Source organism: Rhodamnia argentea, chromosome 9, assembly GCF_020921035.1.
Source record: "Rhodamnia argentea isolate NSW1041297 chromosome 9, ASM2092103v1, whole genome shotgun sequence".
NCBI classification, from domain to species: domain Eukaryota; kingdom Viridiplantae; phylum Streptophyta; class Magnoliopsida; order Myrtales; family Myrtaceae; genus Rhodamnia; species Rhodamnia argentea.
Window position 1 is genome coordinate 15,396,669 of NC_063158.1, and position 20,027 is coordinate 15,416,695.

The 20,027-nt window shown below is 40.9% G+C and overlaps 2 pseudogenes; both read right to left on the minus strand.

Moving 5' to 3' along the window:
• Window positions 1-2,364: 2,364 nt before the first annotated feature.
• LOC115756036 lies at window positions 2,365-3,943 on the minus strand (annotated as a pseudogene).
• A 6,062-nt stretch (window positions 3,944-10,005) lies between these two features.
• On the minus strand, window positions 10,006-17,009 carry LOC115756039 (annotated as a pseudogene).
• Window positions 17,010-20,027: the final 3,018 nt, after the last annotated feature.

Sequence of the window (20,027 nt, forward strand, 5' to 3'; positions counted from 1 at the left end):
GCAAAAGTGACGTGATTCAATTGTTATATACTCGTCAAACGTCAATGTTTTATTGATATAGATTTGTCTCCTCTTCGTCAAAGTTTGCATCTGCCTAAGAACGTAACCTGTCGACCGACTTATGCCAATCTTCAACAATTACACAATTTTCAATCTTGCCAAGCTGTCTCTGTTATCACCTGGAGATGTGATTCCATATATTGCTTTCCTGGAAAATTCATAGTCATTAAATTAAGTCTCAAAAAAAGAAAATACGATTATTGACCTTCTTCCGGTCTATTAATCAGGTGCTATGCCATTGATTTTTCCCACTTTTCTATGTAGGTACGTCGTGTATATTCAATATGTGCTGCTATCGAACATCTCCTTCAATCAATACTTCCCAAAATTCAAACACCTAGAAGATTTTGTATATATTTGACCCCAGTAACTTGATTATGTTTTGCAAACCATCCAATAAGGATTCATATTGAACCTTCTTCATGGACATGATGTTTGGTTGCGTGGTCCTTCGTTTCTTTGCTCTTATCTTCTTGGCTTAAAATCAAGTGATCCGTGTCAATGCTTTACCAACTACATACATGTGATGAAGAAATGTTTTTGTTTCTCTCAACACGTTTCAGCAACCCATGCATTACACGGGTAGATACGTTGAATTAATTAGTCGATAGCAAATTATCGAAAAGAAAGTAAACATAATCCTTACAAATTGAGATGAGAAGTACTAATTAGATGTACTCATCCTTGATTTGTATTTAATACTCACTGGGAAAATTTCAAAATGCCCTATGAAGTGAGGCCGCTTTCTTAAAAGAGCCTTCTAGAGTGGTGTTTGTCCAACAAAAAAAAAAAAAAGAACTCTCGAAGTTCACGATTTTGTCACAACTGACTTCCCAATTAACCGGCGGCTCAAGCCTTCGCTGGTCGGCTAGCATACGCATCTCACATACCATTTTCCTTGCCATGGCCAGGGGTATCTAGGGCACAAGAACTTTGTTTCCTTTTTGTTTTGTCCACAAGACAGCGACAACATCCTCCGTGGCCGTGTTTTACACATTCATTAGCCTCCCCATCAGCGATCTCATGAGCCTCGCATCCTCACTCATTGCCCACCTCCCTTCCGCTGAGCATCGAGACCATTTGTGTCAATCTCAAAGCCCTTTCAACGGTTGGACCAATGGAGTCTGGATTGGAGATGAAACCAGTGAAAGAATTGGACAAGATGATCTTTCACTTTGTTTCTTACAAGTATTTAAAGTACAAGAGAGCTAATGAGTTTTTGGAAGACATTAGCTAGAATAATTGTAATGTAATAAGTTTCATAGCTATGGCTTTTATACATAGAAAGATAACATTCTGTGTGCAAAATTAGATAGAATGACTTTGTCAATTTTGAAAACTCTCACTACACTTGCCAAGAGTATAAGAATTGATTGAGTGGTCTTGATCAGATTAGAGAGGAAGTTTTGTAGTTGTTTTGCTGTTGAGCGATGTTTTCTCCAATACGGCCCCTCAAGAGAGGCATTCCATCACGGATGCGGATCTTGGACCGTTAAATGGAGAAATCATTGTCATGCAAGAGGCTTTGTTAGTGCATCCACGAGTTGATTATGAGTAGACACGTGACTCACTCGTAACAGGCCTTTGTTAACCATGTTGCGAATAAAGTGATAATCAATGGCAATGTTGTTTCGTCTTGAAGTGAAAAACAAGATTAGCGATCACATATGTAGCACCAATATTATCGTAATAGATGCTAGGTGTGGTAAAAAAAAGACACTCCAAGTTCATGCAGGAGAGATATAAAGTAAAATTGCATATTGTTTAACAAATAACCCACACAGAGCTCCAACATCGACATTGTCAAATGTTCCATTAATTACAAAGTATCATCTTGTTATTGCGATGAACACACCTAAATTCAGCCATTCTTCATTTCTATTTTGTTGGGATGTGGTTCATACTCCCTAACCATACAAAATCACATGGGTCCTACTCTACGCCGAGCGGGCGGGGGTCTGAAGGAGCCGTCTCGGCAGGGTCTCAAGGGGGCAGCGCCCCCTAGACACCATAGAACTTTTACGATTTAAGCCTGTAATTTTTCAATAGTAGTTTGGGGTTGGGTTCATAAATAACAACCGCTACATATACTCTTTTTTGCTTGTAATTGAGTGATGTAACGAAAGGTGCGAGGTGCTAAATATAGTGGAATCCTCTGCTGGACGTAACCCTAGTTTAAGGGTGAATTAGGATAAAATCTCGTATCTCAATTTTTCTTTCTCGCTTTTACGCTTTATTTCGTTGTAATTGTGCATCAAATCCTAACACTTTTAAGATGAAAGATGGAGGAATGCTTTGCTCGTGCTAGAAAAAGTTGTCGGGATCAATCGCAGTCTTCACACACACCAACCTTTCAAAATTGTTCTTGAAGTATTTCTTTCCCCAAGCGCTCGCTTGCTTATAGCTCGTGCGGCCTTTCACATTGTTCATTCCTATGTCAAGATCCCTACAGTTGACATAGGCCTCTCGAGGCGATTTCGACACATACTGTACCATATAATTGTAGAAGCTTCGTATCCAACTCGCATGCTTTGGAGTAACCTCGTTGCCTCCGCTGGTCCAGGCCGTAATGTGCTGGATCTTGTACAAAACCCCAGCTCTGTGAGGGAAGGGCAGGACAGGGCAGATTCGGAGATTTCTTCCATTTTCCCGCCATAGGGGTTCCAAATCATTAAAGGGACCCCTTCATCTTCCTCAAAGAACCTCTCCCACATCCCTTCTAAGCCACTCTCAGGGATTGGCTCCTTCACATAATCCGATTTGTTCTTGAAGAATGTTTTGGTGTCGGAGCTCCTGTTGAGCAACACTTCCAAGGGCTCTCCGCTTGGGAACCCCGCGAAGTAGAGGATCGACTCAATCCGGCTCATCTCGGTGCAGTCCTGTCTCGTGACGTTGAGCTCCGGGAAGCTACTCCTTGTCACCTCAAGGAGCGAGTTGACCCCGCCCAGGTAAAGGGTGTTGAAAATGGCTTGCATGGTCCTCGTCCCGTTAGGACCGGAGTTATAGCTCTGCAAGATCAACCTTATGAATAGGTCATTGGGGAGCTTGTTTGCGACCAGTTGCCACTGATGTACGAGCTTCGTCGCATTTTGTTCCAACGTCCTCAGGAGAGTGAACACCGTCACGGTCGACGATACCGGGATGAGGTTGACCTTCCAGGACACTACCACGCCAAAGCTGCCGCCTCCTCCGCCTCGGATCGCCCAGAAGAGATCTTCCCCCATTGATTCTCTATCCAAGAGTTAACCTTGGGCGTCGACCAACTGGGCGTCGATTACATTATCGGCAGCGAGGCCGTATTTGCGCAGCATCATGCCGTAGCCTCCGCCGCTGAAGTGCCTGCCCACACCGACCATGGGTCAGACACCAGCCGAGAAGCCTAGGGTTTTGCTCTTCTCGGCAATCCTGTAATAAAGCTCGCCGACCGTTGCCCCCAATTGAACCCATGGAGTTTTAGCCTCCGCATTCACGGAGATCGATCAGAGATTCCCCATGTCAACAATGACAAACCGAACTTTGGACAAATATGAAAGGCACTCATAGTCGTGACCACCGCTTCGGGTCCTCATGTGGAGTCCGTACCGTCGGGAGCAAACGATGGCGGCTTCGACGTGGGAGATGTGGAGCGGCGTCACGATGAACAAAGGTTTCGGAGCGGAAGGAGTCAAGAAGCGCAGGTTCTGTATGGTAATGTCCAACACAGAAGAATACGAAGAGTTGATTGGAGTATAAACGAGTGTAGCGATTGAGTTTGCATTTTTGGAGTGACGAGATAGCCATTGCATGAAATTCTCAGGAGTGCTGATAGCAAAAGCTACCAAAGGAGCTGAAAAAAGAACGAGACATGCCAGAGTGAAGTTTTGCATCATCATTTGTAATTTTGTTCTCTTGAGCTTGCGTTACCAGCTCTCTCATGTGTGCCTTATTTTATAGTGCATGCGAGGGCACAAACAGCGAAACTCCTTGGTGATTTTCTCTCTTGCCTTCCAATTGGTGAGAAACGAAAGAAAATTTACTATGTAATAATATTTGGATGACTATAAGACTAACGGTCCGTTTTGGACCACAAAAAAATAAATGACAATTAAGTAAAAATCATTGTACGGTCCACTCTTTTAAGAAGTTAATGGCTTACAACATATTGTTATTCTTACAATCACTCAAAAACTATTGTATTAACAAAACCTAAATGATTAGCATGAAAGCTGGCACGACAATAGGGTTGGACCTCCTCATATTCTCGGCCATCCATTGAAGACTTTGAATTCCTTGGGGAATATACTTACAATGTAACCAACAGACTATCTGGCACAGTGTTTTTTTAAATACTATACTTATGATCGTGAGAGAATGATTAAGAACATGTTCGTACAATTATGCATGTGGCTATCTGCACTACAAATATAAACCAAAAATTATTTCTTATTTAGATTTCATACTTACTCATATTGAAGCTAAAAGTTTTCTAAAAACAAAAGGCAAAAGGGTCGCGCTATTTCCACTCTCTTATTGGCTTATGACACTCCCCTTTACATTGAATTGACCACATTAGGCTCGCGCTATTTCCACTTCTTTATTGGCTTCTGCCACTCTCTTTTACATTGAATTGACTACATTATCCCTAATGGGTCTTATTCTTGATTTAAGATTTTTTTTCTTACCTTTTTTTCTTCCTTTTCTTTTGTTTCAATTTTGCTAGAGATAAAACTATCATAATCCTCTCAAAGGACATTTATTGACGTTAAATTTGGGGTCCACTCTTGATTTAAAGATTAATGCTTGCCTTCTTTTTTGGTTTTTTGCTCTTCTTTCTCCGTTGGAAACTAATTATTGTGCTTCTATAAAAAAAAATATATAATTTTTTCTTAATAAGTTGTATTTTTTTTAACTAGGAAACTATTATTCAAAAAATAACTTAAGGTAAGCTAAGAATCTTTGAGTAAACTGTGGACAATGCATACATAAACCACAATATTCAATCTTTGACTAAATTCTCGTAAATTTGTACCAAAACCTGAAGACGAAAAATTCACAATCATGAGGATAATCTATGGAAAAGAAGTAAACAATTTGCAGATAAAGTTGACATTTCTCTACTATGATATAAGATTAGTGCTTGTATAGATTACAATAATGAAGAATAAGTTCAAAAAAGGAAAAGACAAACAAGAAGGAAATATTGAAATCTGATGGGTGTGGAAGAATCAACAGATAAAAATTGTTTGGAAGGGATGCGGGTAAATTTTTCTTTTAGTAAAATTGAGAAAAGAAGAAGAAGAAGAAAAAATGTAAGAAATTGTCATGGTTAACACAAAAACTAAAATTAAAACTGAGAAGATAATGAGATATTTTTTGGGTCAAAAGAAGATAATGAGATATGGTAAATTGGTATATTGACAAGTGTAATTGAATATTTGTATTGTGAAACTAATGAGAGTAATGACAAAAATAAATGCAGTTTTATGGATTAACCAGATAAAAAAAGAAATAATAAATTGAAGAGAGAAGGGTACTTGGGTAAGTTAACAAGAAAAAAGGAATATATTAGCCAAAATGGCAGTGAAAATAGCGCTGCCCCTTTCCAGTTATATTACTCAAAAGAATTGACACAATACGCCTAGTCGATTGGAATTGAGAAAATTCTGTCACTATTGTTGCAAATATACAATTCACGAGGAGATAAAGAAATAAAACAAAATACCAAAAAGGTGGCAAGTGAGCCTGGTCCTGCTTGCGTGGGCTTGGAAAAATTGTCAAAAAAATCGTAAACCTTTTGCATTTTTGTCAATTTTGTCCTAAACCTTTTAAATTTGTCGATTCAGTCCTAAACATTTTTACTTTTTACCAATTCAGTCGTCTCTGGGCCGGAAATCGCTGACTTGGATAATTTTTAATAATATTTTAACATTTTGCCGAATATTTTTTTCCTTTTATCATTTTCCTTTTTTTTCCTTTTTTACTTTTTTCCTTTCTTTTTTCCTTGTCAAGCGATGGACGCCCTTGCTTGGGCAGGCAAGGGCCGCCCTCGCCGACCCCTAGTGAAGGTCGCCCTCGGCACCCTCGCCAAATCCGGCGAGGACCGCCCTCACCAACCCTTAGTGAGGGCCACCCTCTCCACAATGATTTTTACAAATCTTTGTAAAGCTTCGTATCAATCACCTAATATATGTTCTCGCATATTTACTTTCATCTATAAGTTTCATGCAAATTTACCTTTCCAGTACATGTTAATTTCCCATACTCTTTTATCTCTCTTTCAACCTTTAATTTGGAGTACCTGCATTTTTTAAATTTTACAGCAATTTACATTCCCTTTGAAAAAAAAAAAGCTGTTTCCTTAAAATTCATCAATTCCATCCATTATCAATTTTTTTTTAACTTTTTGGTGAAACAATATTGCCCTGAAATGTTTCTAGCCTGTGCATATCTTTTAATCATGCATGATGGTTCTAGCAATTTTAAAGAAGGCCCTTTAAATCAGAATAGCATCAAGGAATATAAAAGGACTTACCAGGACTAGAGCATATCCTTTTTAACCATCTCATGCAGGATGAAACAAAGATCAATAGACTTCGACAATTGAAACGTGGGAAGACTACGTTTTCTGTTTTCTTTGTTATTTTGGTGCCTAATTAAGAGGGAAGTATGACCGGAAAACTCGGATTGGTATTGTTATCACATGCACTCATATTACTTGGGAATATGAAATGAAGAGAATGCTAAGGTTCTGTTTGTTTCGTGAAAAATGAATGATTTGAAAAATATTTTCTTCAAAATGATCGCTTACAAAAATAATTGAACGAAAAATAATTGTTATCGTTCACGAAAATATTTAGACAAAATTGTTGTGGCTATTTAGAATATTCTTCACTGTCTAATTATTTCAAACTATACAATCAATAACTTTTGCAAAAATGTTTTTAAACTATTCATTTTTCGCAAACAAATAGGGCCTAAGAGTCACGTACATGGGTAACCTTCAAATTCCATAAGTAACGTATTCGAGGCAGAATAATCTCCTAGTCTTTCAAATTCCAAAAGCAGTTCACTAAAATATTCGTTTATTGGTAGCTATCTAAATAAATATATAATAACGGATTATATCTTATGATGACACGTAACATTCTAAATGGCAAGAAACCCTCATTTTTATTGCGAAGTTTGGCTTGACTGCGTTGTCAAAAAAAAAAAAACGTAACCTAAGCACTGCCTAATCCTATATTTGAACGGTTGCCCTATCTTCACTCAAAGTAAGGGTGTGCAATCGGACCGGGTTTACCCAGAACCCGGATCAGCCCACCCGAAAAACAGAGTCGGGAATCGGTTCCTACTCAAACTGGTCCGGGAATGGGTTCCAATTTTTGGAGCCGGTTGAAACCAGTTCAATTTCCGGTTCTAAGTGAAGATCCACCCGGACCGATTTTAGAACCAGTTTTTAGTTATTTTTAAAAAAAAATAGAAACCCTAATGTCCAGTCTAGCGTCGCTTGCCCTTTGGTTGCCTTACGGCATTCACCCCCTCTCGGTCCTCTGTTTTTTCCCATCTCGTCGTATTATCTATTATTATATTTTGGACCGTTGGTTTCAGTGGATTGTAATTTTATTGCTCATTTCATCGATACGCATATTATTTTGATTAAAAAAAAGAAAAATAGATTCTCGGGTAGACCCTACAACCAAACCGAAAAACAGGGTCGGCTTGAAAACAGGTTGCAAGACAAACAGGGTCGGTTCTCGAATTCTAAAAACTAGGAATCGGTTATAACGGGGTCGGTTTCGGGGTCTAGGCCTGAACCCGGCCCATGCTCACTCCTACTCAAGAGTGCAAGAGAAGGTAGTAACTTCTTCGGGCCCGTTATGTCAAAACATGTCCCAAATTTAAACTCGTGAACGAAATTCATCTCGGATTAATTGTTTTTTGGCGGAAGTCCACGACTATGTGCCATGGAAATTCATATTTCCTATTTGGTGTCAGAGTCCAAGCTGGATATTTCTCATATTATCTTGATATCAAGTTAGTGTGCAAGAGTTGCCAGCCAAGGAAAGTTGACTTGTGTTGACCGAATTCCACTTGGACTCCTCGGCCAAGTGGACTCCCCGCTTTTACATGTGTTTTTTCCTCAAGGATTGTCATGTGTGCCATGCATGTACGCTGCAGGTCACGTGCTCCATCGGAAACGATGTTACTATGCAAAAGGCGACTTCATCGCGGGTTTTGTGGCATTGCGCTTAATTGCATCAAGAAGTTTCGCTAATTGCATCCTAATGAAGATCTGGTAGTGTTTCATAGCTGATTAAATCTTATGAGTAAGATTTGGTTATAGTTCTTTCGCATGATCCAAGTGATGCGACCTCAGGCAAGACTAGCCGGTAGCCAAATCTGGCATGGCCTACCGCCTGAACGCTCACTAATGTCGTCGCATGAGGTGGAGATATTTTCAGAAAATGAAAACTTAGCAAGGGCAAAGTTGGAAGAAAAAACTATTATTTGCATTTCGAAAAAGCTCCAAGCTCAAAGAACCTCCGAACTTGTAGTAAGCTCTCCAAAAAATTTGCCAAATAATATTTACATTTGCTCAAGTGACTTTAGAGCCAAAACCCCCTAAGCGAAGCAATTTCCAAACGAATCCTACATCATTAACAATTTGAAGGGACCTTTTAAGAAATAAATCTGCTATTTTTATAGACAATAAACATTCTTGAAAGACCCGATTCATAATTGTTATTAGAAGCAAAATGTACTTGACATTGATTAAAATACCATAAAGAAAAAGGAAAAAGAAATCCATGCCAAGCATGGGTAAAAGCAACGGTTTACCTAACAATTCGTATAGGAAACCATTAATCGCTATGTAGATAGCTCTCCCCATTGCTTAAATACCACATTAATGAACAACAACCAAGAACTTAATGCCCTATTTGCCGTATACTATATTATGTGAAATTTTATGGCCATGCTTTTTCACTCCTAATTAGACTTAGACACTCCCTTTCACATTGTACTAACGATATTACCCTCGTTTTTTCCTCCTTTACAATGCTATACCTGCAAACAATCGAATGTGGAGCCCATTTGGGATTTTTTTATTGGTTTCCTCTTCTTCTTTTTCACTTTCCTTTTTCTTCTTGTTAGTTTTGTTGATGAGGGACTCGCGAATCTAATGATGATGCCGCCCCCCATGATGGTTCTTTGATAAGAGTGTCGAGCTCCTTATCCTCTCGGATGGCCGATTGCGGATGCATTGAGGCTATCCTCTTCACGTTCAAGTCTTTGCTCGCATTGCTCGTGAGCTTGAGCGGCTCAACCAATTTGTTTCAATTCTCATAAATCGTTGCGAGAATCAAATGATCGCCAAAGAGAATGACAAGCCCCATATGCAATTGGTAAATCTCATGGAGTGTGCCAAACGAGAAGCCGAGAGACGAGATCAAGTTGTCCATCTTGCAGCAGCTCATGCCGACATAGGGTGGTTCTGCCACATGTGCAAAGGGTTTGCAAGGGGCGAAGACGAGGTAAAGAGGAAGCTCGTGAGGTTCCGAGAGGCCGCTCGGTTGATGTGCACGGAGGTCTTGGAGGAGGAAGATGAAGAAGCGTCGCCATAAGCTTCAACACAAGTGAGAAGAAGAAGAAGGAAAGTGGAAGACAAAGAAGAAACAAATAAAAAAAGAACCCAAATGGGCCCCAAATCGAGGAATTATATGATCGTAGTACACTTGTAAAGGGGAGTGTTTGAGCTATGTGAAAAGGAAAAATAGCGCCGCCCATTTTTTATTCATTTTACCTTTCAATAACTCGTAATCCTATTTTAGTAATTGCATATTCGATATTTAAAATTCAAAAATTCAGATAATTAAATATTATTTGTAAGTAACCCGCACAAAGCTCATACATCAACATTGTCAAGTGTTCCATTTATTAAAAAGTATCATCTTGCTATTGCGATGGACACATCTAAATTCAACTATTCTTCCTTTCCTTTTAAGATGAAAGCGGGAGGAATACTTTGCTCGTGCCGGAAAAAGTTGTAAGGATCAACCGCGGTCTTCACATCTTTCGAAATTGTTCTTGAAGTATTTCTTTCCCCAAGCGCTCGCTTGCTTATAACTCGTGTCGCCTTTCACGTTGTTCATTCCAATATCGAGATCCCCGTAGTTGATATACGCCTCTCGAGGTGATTTCGACACATACTGGGCCATATAACTGTAAAAGCTTCGTATCCAACTCAAATGCTTTTGAGAAACCTCTTCATTAGTCCATGACGTTGTGTGCTGGATCTTGTACAAAACCCCAGCTACGTGAGGGTAGGGCGGGGCATATTCGGAGATTTCTGCCATTTTCCCACCATAGGGGCTCCAAATCATTTGAGCCACCCCTTCATCCTCCTCAAAGAACCCGTTAAATATGTCTCGAGTTTAAAATTGTTATTGGCACCACAAGACAAAAGAGAGGGGCTTAAATAAAATATTTTATTGTGGATCCCATCAGAGAGTAAATGAAAGGTGCAAGAGCCTTTCATCATAGAGTAAATGAAAGGTGCAAGCTTTCTTTTCATTTCTCCTTCTTCTTGTTGTCGTTCACAAAAGAGAAGGAAGGAAGGGGTTTTCTTATATATAATAATGAGCACCCAAAAGAAGAGAGGAAGAGTGCCGCACAAAAGGAAGAGAAATTGCGAGCAGAAGGTGATGCTCTTCCGATCGCGCGAAGAAGTCCGAAGAGAGAAGATTAGTGCTTCGTGAGTTTTATTTTGTTATATCCAAGTAAGTTGTTTATTTGTGAACACTTTGGGTTTGGGTATAATCTAGGTGCGGGAAACACGAGCGTATTGAGCGATTGTAATTCCGATTCTCCGATTATAGTGGATTGTTCTTGCTGGCTCTCCCGTGGATGTAGGTACCGATATTCGGACCGAACCACGTAATTCCTGGTGTCATTTATCGTTCCTCGTTATTTCTCGTGGCTTTTCGCATTGATTTATTTGCAAGATCCGGGTTAATTTCCGCACGTTATATTACAACAATTGGTATCAGAGCACCGAGTTCGGATATTCTAGATTGTGATTTGGGGCTTTTGCTTGTCTGATTATTATCTGGATATCCTGTTATTGCAATTATGTCTGGAGTTAAAGCTGAAATTGAGAAGTTTAACGGGAGGAACAACTTTGGGTTATGGAGTCTCAAGATGGAGGCGATATTGACAACTCAAGGTTTAGCAGAAGCATTGGAGGGCAAAGCTGAGTTGCCCGAAACGATGACAGATGCTGAAAAGGATGTGGTAATGAGGAAAGCTAGAAGTTTAATCCTGTTGAATTTATCGGATGAAGTGTTAATAGAGGTTGGTGAGGAGAAGGATACCACAGCATTGTGGGCAAAACTTCGGGCGCTCTATGTAACGAAGGGTTTGAACAATCGCTTATACATGTTGAAGAGGATGTTCCGGTTCGGATATACTGAAGGTACGTCTATCGGAACCCATCTAGATGAATTTAATAAACTCATGATGGATTTGAAGAACGTCGGTAAGACACTTGATGATGAAGAGCGGGGCATGATGTTGTTAGCTTCCCTACTAGAGTCATGGGAGCACTTTACTGATTCACTGTTGCAGGGGCGTACTACGATTACCTCGGAAGAGGTAAAGTCCGCCTTATTTTCTAAAGAGTGGCAGAGAAAGTTGCGAGATGACGGTCTAGCGCAGGATGTAGCGCGATGACTAGTGGTTCGGGGTAGAGAGCAACAACGAGGGTCCAGTAGCAGCAGAGGTAAAAGCAGATCTAAGTCACGCCATAGAAAGTCCAAGGGACGCGTGAAGTGCTTTGAGTGTCACGAAGAGGGGCACATCGGGAGAGATTGTCCTAAATTGAGAAACAGAGGTGATGAGCGGAAAGCCACAACCAGTGTGGCGAATGTTCTTGAAGAAAGCACTAGTGATGCAGAGGTCATTTTGTGTGTAACTGCGAGTTCATCGGGAGATGAATGGGTGCTAGATTCGGGGTGTTCTTATCATATGACGCCTCATAAGAACTGGTTTACTACTTACCGGACTGCAGATGGTGGTAGAGTTCTATTGGGGAATAACGCAGCCTGCAAGGTTGTGGGCATAGGGACAGTTCGGATTCGGATGCACGATGGTGTGGTGAGCACATTGACGGACGTGAGGCATGTACCGGAGCTCAAGAAGAACCTTATTTCTCCGGGGACACTCGATGATATCGGGTGTAAGTACACCGCTGAAGGTGGAGTGCTGAAGATCTCTCGAGGTGCTATGACGGTGATGAAAGGGAAGAAAGTGAGTTCTCTCTATCATCTACTGGGAGAGACCGTGAGAGGAGCTGCTGCGGTTTTATCGGGTGAGACAGATTCTGATTTAACTCATTTATGGCATATGCGTTTAGGGCACATGAGTGAGGCGGGTATGACGATGCTGAGTGATAGAGGGTTGTTAAAGGGTCGGAAGACAAGTAAGTTAGACTTATGTGAGCACTGTATCTTTGGGAAGCGGTGCGGGATTAAGTTTGCTACGGGTATTCATTCGACCAAGCAACCGGTAGAATATATTCATTCGGACGTCCGGGGTCCGTCTCCTGTTCCTTCGAAAGGAGGTGCTCGTTATATGCTGACATTTATCGACGATTATTCCAGGAAAGTATGGGTATACTTTCCGAAGCACAAATCTGATGTGTTTGATCGGTTCAAGAAATTTAAGGCATTGATTGAGAAGCGATCGGATAAACGGATCAAGTGCTTGAGAACCGATAACGGCATGGAGTTACGTGGTAAAGATTTTACCGACTTCTGCGAGAGAGAAGGGATTGTGAGACACCGCACAGTACCTGGGACACCACAGTAGAATGGCGTGGCGTAACGGAAGAACAGAACTTTACTTGAGCTGGCTCGGAGCATGCTTTCGCATGCTGGAATAGGCAAGGAATTTTGGGCCGAAGCGGTGAACACGACATGTTACCCGATTAATCGATCTCCATCATCTGCTATCGAGTGGAAGACTCTAGAGGAAGTATGGTCGGGGAAACCCGTTGATTACTCCGGATTACGAATATTCGGATGTCTTGCGTATGCTCATGCGAGTGATGGTAAGCTTGAGCCGAGGTCGAAGAAGTGCATATTTACGGGTTATGCACATGGGGTGAAAGGCTACCGGCTGTGGTGCACCGATCCCAGATCACCCGGTTTTCTAATCGGCAGAGATGTGATTTTCGACGAGACTACAATGCTTCGACGGAGGAGTTACGAGACACAACCAGCAGAGCAGACAGATCATGGTGTTAGTAGTGAGGTGGAGCTTCAGGTGGAGACTCCGGAGACCTCGGAGGTAACAGATGTTGAGACCGCATATGAGGCCGCAATTCCTGAAATCGGTGATAATGAACAACCGATACAGCTGCAGCGTAGTATAGCCGCAGACAGACAGAGAAGGCAAATTAAACCACCGGTCCGTTATGCTTATACAGACTTTGCTTATGCTTTGACCGTAGGTGACGAGGTGGAGACAGATGAACCTTCGTCTTACTCTGAGGCGATGGCTAGTTCTGAGTCGTCGCAGTGGCTAGGGGCTATGAGTGAAGAGATGGAATCACTCCATCGAAATCAGACATGGGAGTTAGTTAAAGTATCCAAGAGCCGGAAGATTATCGGAAGTAAATGGGTCTACAAACGGAAAGAGGGCATTCCAGGTGTCGAGGCAGCGAGATATAAGGCGAGGCTTGTTGCGAAGGGGTATACCCAGCGGGAAGGCATTGACTACGGTGAGGTGTTTTCTCCCGTGGTAAGGCATACTTCTATTCGTGTTTTACTTGCCTTAGTTGCTGCACGGGATCTCGAGTTGGAGCGACTTGATGTGAAAACGGCGTTTCTTCACGGTGAGTTGGAGGAGCAGATTTACATGAGGCAGCCATAGGGATTTGCTATTCCGGGTAAGGAAGATCATGTTTGCTTATTAAAGAAATCTTTATATAGGCTGAAACAATCTCCTAGACAGTGGTATAAGCGGTTTGACGCTTTCATGGCTAGTCGGGACTATTTGAAGAGTCGGATGGACAGCTGTGTTTATTTTAGGAGATTGGAGGACGGGTCTTTGATATATCTGCTATTATATGTTGATGATATGTTGATAGTAGCGAAAAATATGTCTGATATTGATGTGCTGAAGAGGCAGTTGAGTGCTAAGTTTGAGATGAAAGATTTAGGTGCTGCAAAGAAAATATTGGGTATGGAGATTTTGCGTGATCGGACTGCGGGATTATTACGTTTGTCTCAAAAGAAATATATTGAGAAAATTGTTGCACGTTTTAATATGCGATCAACGAAGTCTGTAAGTACACCATTAGCGAAGCACTTTAAACTTTCGGTTAAGTTATCGCCGCAAACCGAGGAGGAAGAGGAACATATGTCTCGTGTTCCTTATTCTAGTACCGTGGGTAGTATTATGTATGCTATGGTATGCACTAGGCCTGATATTTCACAAGCTGTCGGTGTGGTTAGTCGTTATATGAAGCGTCCGGGTAAAACTCATTGGGAAGCTGTGAAATGGATTCTCGGATATTTGAAGGGGACATCGGACGTTGGTATAGTATACGGGAGGGACAGTAATGGCGGTGAGATCACTGGTTTTGTGGATTCCGATCATGCGGGTGACTTGGATGAGTGCGGGTCTTTAGCCAGGTACGTATTTACGCTTGCAGGTGGTGCGGTTAGTTGGAAGGCGTCCTTACGGGACCACGTAGCCTTGTCGTCGAGCGAGGTGGAGTACATGGCACTAACCTTTGTAGCGAAAGAGGCGATATGGTTGCAAGGTTTGCTCATGGATTTTGGGTTAGAACAGAAAAGTGTTGATATACACTGTGATAACGAAGGTGCGATTTATCCGGCATATAATCCGGTTTATCACGAGCGAACGAAGCATATAAATATCGGGTACCACTTCATCCGAGATGTCTTAGCGAAGGGTAAGGTTGTTGTGAAAAAGATTGCTACATGAGAGAACCCTGCGGACATGATGACTAAGCCTGTTCTTTTGGCGAAGCTCAAGCTTTGCTTGAGCACCTTTGGCGTCTGTAGAGAGTGAGCGCCCGTGGGGGCGTTGGGAGAGCAGCATGGATAATGAGCATTATTAACTTGGTTTCAAACATCGAGCCAAGGTGGAGAATTGTTAAATATGTCTCGAGTTTAAAATTGTTATTGGCACCACAAGACAAAAGAGAGGGGCTTAAATAAAATATTTTATTGTGGATCCCATCGGAGAGTAAATGAAAGGTGCAAGAGCCTTTCATCATAGAGTAAATGAAAGGTGCAAGCTTTCTTTTCATTTCTCCTTCTTCTTGTTGTCGTTCACAAAAGAGAAGGAAGGAAGGGGTTTTCTTATATATAATAATGAGCACCCAAAAGAAGAGAGGAAGAGTGCCGCACAAAAGGAAGAGAAATTGCGAGCAGAAGGTGATGCTCTTCCGATCGCGCGAAGAAGTCTGAAGAGAGAAGATTAGTGCTTCGTGAGTTTTATTTTGTTATATCCAAGTAAGTTGTTTATTTGTGAACACTTTGGGTTTGGGTATAATCTAGGTGCGGGAAACACGAGCGTATTGAGCGATTGTAATTCCGATTCTCCGATTATAGTGGATTGTTCTTGCTGGCTCTCCCGTGGATGTAGGTACCGATATTCGGACCGAACCACGTAATTCCTGGTGTCATTTATCGTTCCTCGTTATTTCTCGTGGCTTTTCGCATTGATTTATTTGCAAGATCTAGGTTAGTTTCCGCACGTTATATTACAACAGAACCTCTCCCACATCCCCTCTAAGCCACTCTCGGGGATTGGCTCCTTCACATAATCCGATTTGCACTTGAAGAATCTTTTGGTTTTGGAGCTCCTGTTGAGCAAGACTTCCAAGGGCTCTCCGCTAGGAAACCAAGCGATGTTGAGGACAGACTCAATCCAGCTCATCTCGGTGCAGTCCTCTCTCGTGACGTTGAGCTCCGGGAAGCTGCTCCTTGTCACCTCCAGAAGCGAGTCCGCCCGGCCCAGGTAAAGGGTGTTGAATATGGCTTGCATAGTCCTCGTCCCGTTGGGGCCGGAGTTGTAGCTCTGCAAGAACACCCGTACGAATAGGTCATCGGGGAGTTTGTTCGCGACGAGTTGCCACTGGTGCACGAGCTTCGTTGCATTTTGTTCCAACGTCCTCAGGATTGTAAACACGGTCACGGTCGACGGCACCGGGACCAGCTTGACTTTCCAGGACACTACCACGCCAAAGCTGCCGCCTCCTCCACCTAGGATCGCCCAGAAGAGATCTTCCCCCATTGATTCTCTATCCAGGAGCCGACCCTGGGCGTCGACCAACTGCGCGTCGATTACATTATCGGCAGCGAGGCCGTATTTGCGCAGCATCATGCCGTAGCCTCCACCACCGAAGTGCCCGCCTACACCCATCGTGGGGCAGACGCCAGCAGGGAAGCCTAGGGTTTTGCTCTTCTCAGCAATCCTATAGTATAGCTCGCCGACCGTCACCCCGATTGGACCCACCCGGTTTTGTCCTCCACATCCACGGATATCGATCGGAGATTCACCATGTCGACAATGACGAACGGGACATCGGACAAATACGAAAGGCCCTCATAGTCGTGACCGCCGCTTCGCATCCTCGTTTGGAGTCCACACTGTCGGGAGCAGATGATGGCGGCTTGGATGTGGGAGACATGGAGCGGCGTCACGATGAATAACGGTTTCGGAGCGGAAGGAGTCAGGAAGCGCAAGTTCCGTATAGGAATGTCCAAGATAGAAGAGTACGAAGAATTGATTGGAGTATAAACAAGATCGGAGATTGAGGTTACATTTTCAGAATGAAGAGAAAGGCATTGCAAGAAATTCTCAGGAGCGCCGATGGCAAAAGCTACGAAAGGAGCTGAAAAGAGAACGAGACATGCCAGGGTGAAGTTTTGCATCATCGCTTGTAATACCGTTCTCCTGAACTTGCGTTACCAACTCTTTTATGCCTGCCTTATTTATATTGCACGAAAGTTGGCACGACAATAGGGTCTGACGTCCTCATATTCTCGGCCATCCTTTGAAGACTTCGTGCTCACAGTGTGCCCAAGAGACTGTCTGGCACAGTGTTTTTAAAGATTATACTTGTGGTCGGGAGAGAATGATTAAAGAACATTCTCGACTAATCATGCATGTGGTCATTAATAGATATATAAACTAAAGAAAACGTCGCAACTATGTTAGACAATGCCTTTAAAAACTGTTATCTGATATAGCAAAAAGTCGCATCATTACCTATCCGTCAACTTATCCGAATCTTGAACACTTACACAATGTCGATCTTGCTAGATTGTTTCATTTATTATAAGAATTATATAGTTTGATCATTTGCTTTCTTGAATCACGTTATCCTCTCTCTCTTTTTTCCGTTCTTTAATACTTCATTTTTCTGTATATTGGGATGATTGCCGGAGAGAGACGAGATATATTGAAATGTTCATAGCGATTTTTTTGGTCCAATGTTCATAGCGATTGTATACAATTTACTTTGGAAAAAAAGTGGTCAATTTCAATTGATCAAGAATTGGTCAACGGTTTTGATTTTTCTTTGTAAGTACATCGTATAGGTTCAGACGAGCAGGTATTCAACATGGTTTGTTGTTTTAAAATTCAAAGAACTAAAAGATTTTGCTATATATATATATATATATATATATATATATATATATATATGGACGTAATAACCAAATTATTTCTTGCAAAATATTTCACCAAGGATTCACATTGAACCTTTTTTTTTATGCCCCGGAGCATGATGCTTGGTTGTGGGGTCTTTCGTTTCTTTACTCTTCTTGATCATTAGGATACGATATTCATTTCACATTGTCAGACAATAAATATGAACCATTTTTTTAATCATAGAACTCCATCCAATGTAATGTCAGATTTATAGGAAAAATTGTCAAAAAAAAAGTCCTAAACCTTTTGCACTTTTGCCAATTCAGTCCTAAACCTTTTAAGTTTGTCAATTTACCAATTCAGTTCTATTGGCCAAAAATCGATAACATGGACGTCGACCGTCCTACGTGTCACTGCCAGTGCTAATGCTGATAATTTTTAATAATTTTATATAAAAGTTAAAAAACTAAATATTTATTAAATATTATCCAAGGATTACGGCCGGCGTCCATGTCAAGAATTTCTAGCCAATAGGATTGAATCGGCAAAAGGTGAAAAGGTTCAGGTCTAAATCGGCAAATTTAAAAGATTTAGGACTGAATTGAAAATGCAAAAGGCTTAGAACTTTTTTGACAATTTTCTGCAGATTCATAAAAGAAATGGAAAGCTTGTTCTTTAATCTACTGTAATTAAAGGTTCTAAATTTCAATTAGTACTGGACCTTGTTGTCATAAATAATTGATCAAATTGTGTGTGGGAAGAACTATTATTTAAGAGGTTTCGATAATATAATCAACGTTGGTGTATGTTGTTTTAAACTAGACATAGATGAATAGGTGGGTGGCCTGGGACGCAACCCTGTCCGCCAATGAAACGGCCAAGCTCGGCTGGATTTTTTAGATTTGTTGGGTGGGCCTAGGCAAAATTTCCAAGCACCGTCAGTGAGCAAGCCGAACTTAGGCTTAAAAAACATACAATTATGTTGCATTAATAATTGAACCTTGATATTTAAAATTCGTCAACACTAGCAAGATTTTTTTTGGTCAGAAACACTGATAAGATTTGAAAAGCATAAATTTCTTATACATGATAGAGAAATATTATACGAGTACAACTAATTGGTAAAGTGGAAAAATGATTATTTCATAAATTTTCAGTATTCTCAAATCTACCTCATGGTCCAATCCCAAGTTCACATGACATTTTCACATCGATAATAAAAATCCACATTAGTAAAGCAATGAGACGATAGGTACGGACAGACGCGGCATTTCCACGTGGATAACAAATCCACCCAACTAAAAAAATTCTTCAAAATTAAACCGTTCTAGGATATGAAAATTAGGCATGACTAATAGCAATTTCTGGACAAAGGACTAATGGGGCAAATTTGAGTAAAATTTGGTGGCTTTTCCTTTAAAAAAATCGGGGCAGATTTGGGATCGGACCTAAAGTTTAGAATTTTTTTCTGAGATAAAAGAAAGTCTCAGGGTAGATTTTAAAAGCATACATTTATAATATAGGATAGATAAATATTACACAACTAATATGTAAAATAGAAAAGAAATTATTTCTTATTTAGATGTCATACTTATTCCTTTTGAAGCTAAAGGTTATGGGCCAAACTCCACCCAGGTCCGCCCAATGAGCGGGTCTCGTTAGATTTTACATAAGATATTCTCTATTGCTGGCACTAATCTACTATAGCTTGCATTGATTTTGGCTTTTTCAGACGGGGAGAATTATTAAAAATGTCCTAAATCTATTGTAATTGTGACAATTCAATCCTGAACCTCTTTTTTTCAATTATGTCCTAATTTTTATTTTTTTTGCCAATTCAGTTTATCTGATCAACCGACACCGGCGTGGACTGTTTTAACGATACTTTTTCAAAGATTCTAATTATATTATTATCTCTTTTCTCTTATATTCCTTTTTTTATTCTTATTTTTCTTTGTTTTCATCTTCTTCACCAGACGATCACCAGCCTCTGGCCAACACCATTAAAAAATTTGAAAAGATATTAAAATATTATTAAAAATGTCCATGTCAACGTCGGCGGTACCACGTTACAGCCGGCAACGCCATGTCAGCACTAGCCTACTAGATGGGCTGAATTGACATAATTGCACTAAATTTAAGACTTTATTGGTAATTTTGCCCTTACAGAAAGCGAGATAAAAATTATCATATAAAAGTATACATATTATATGACATATACTGTAAAACTCATAACACGCAAGCAATGGTGATTGGTCGGTTATAACAAATCTCACTACCACGTAGCGTATCCGCCA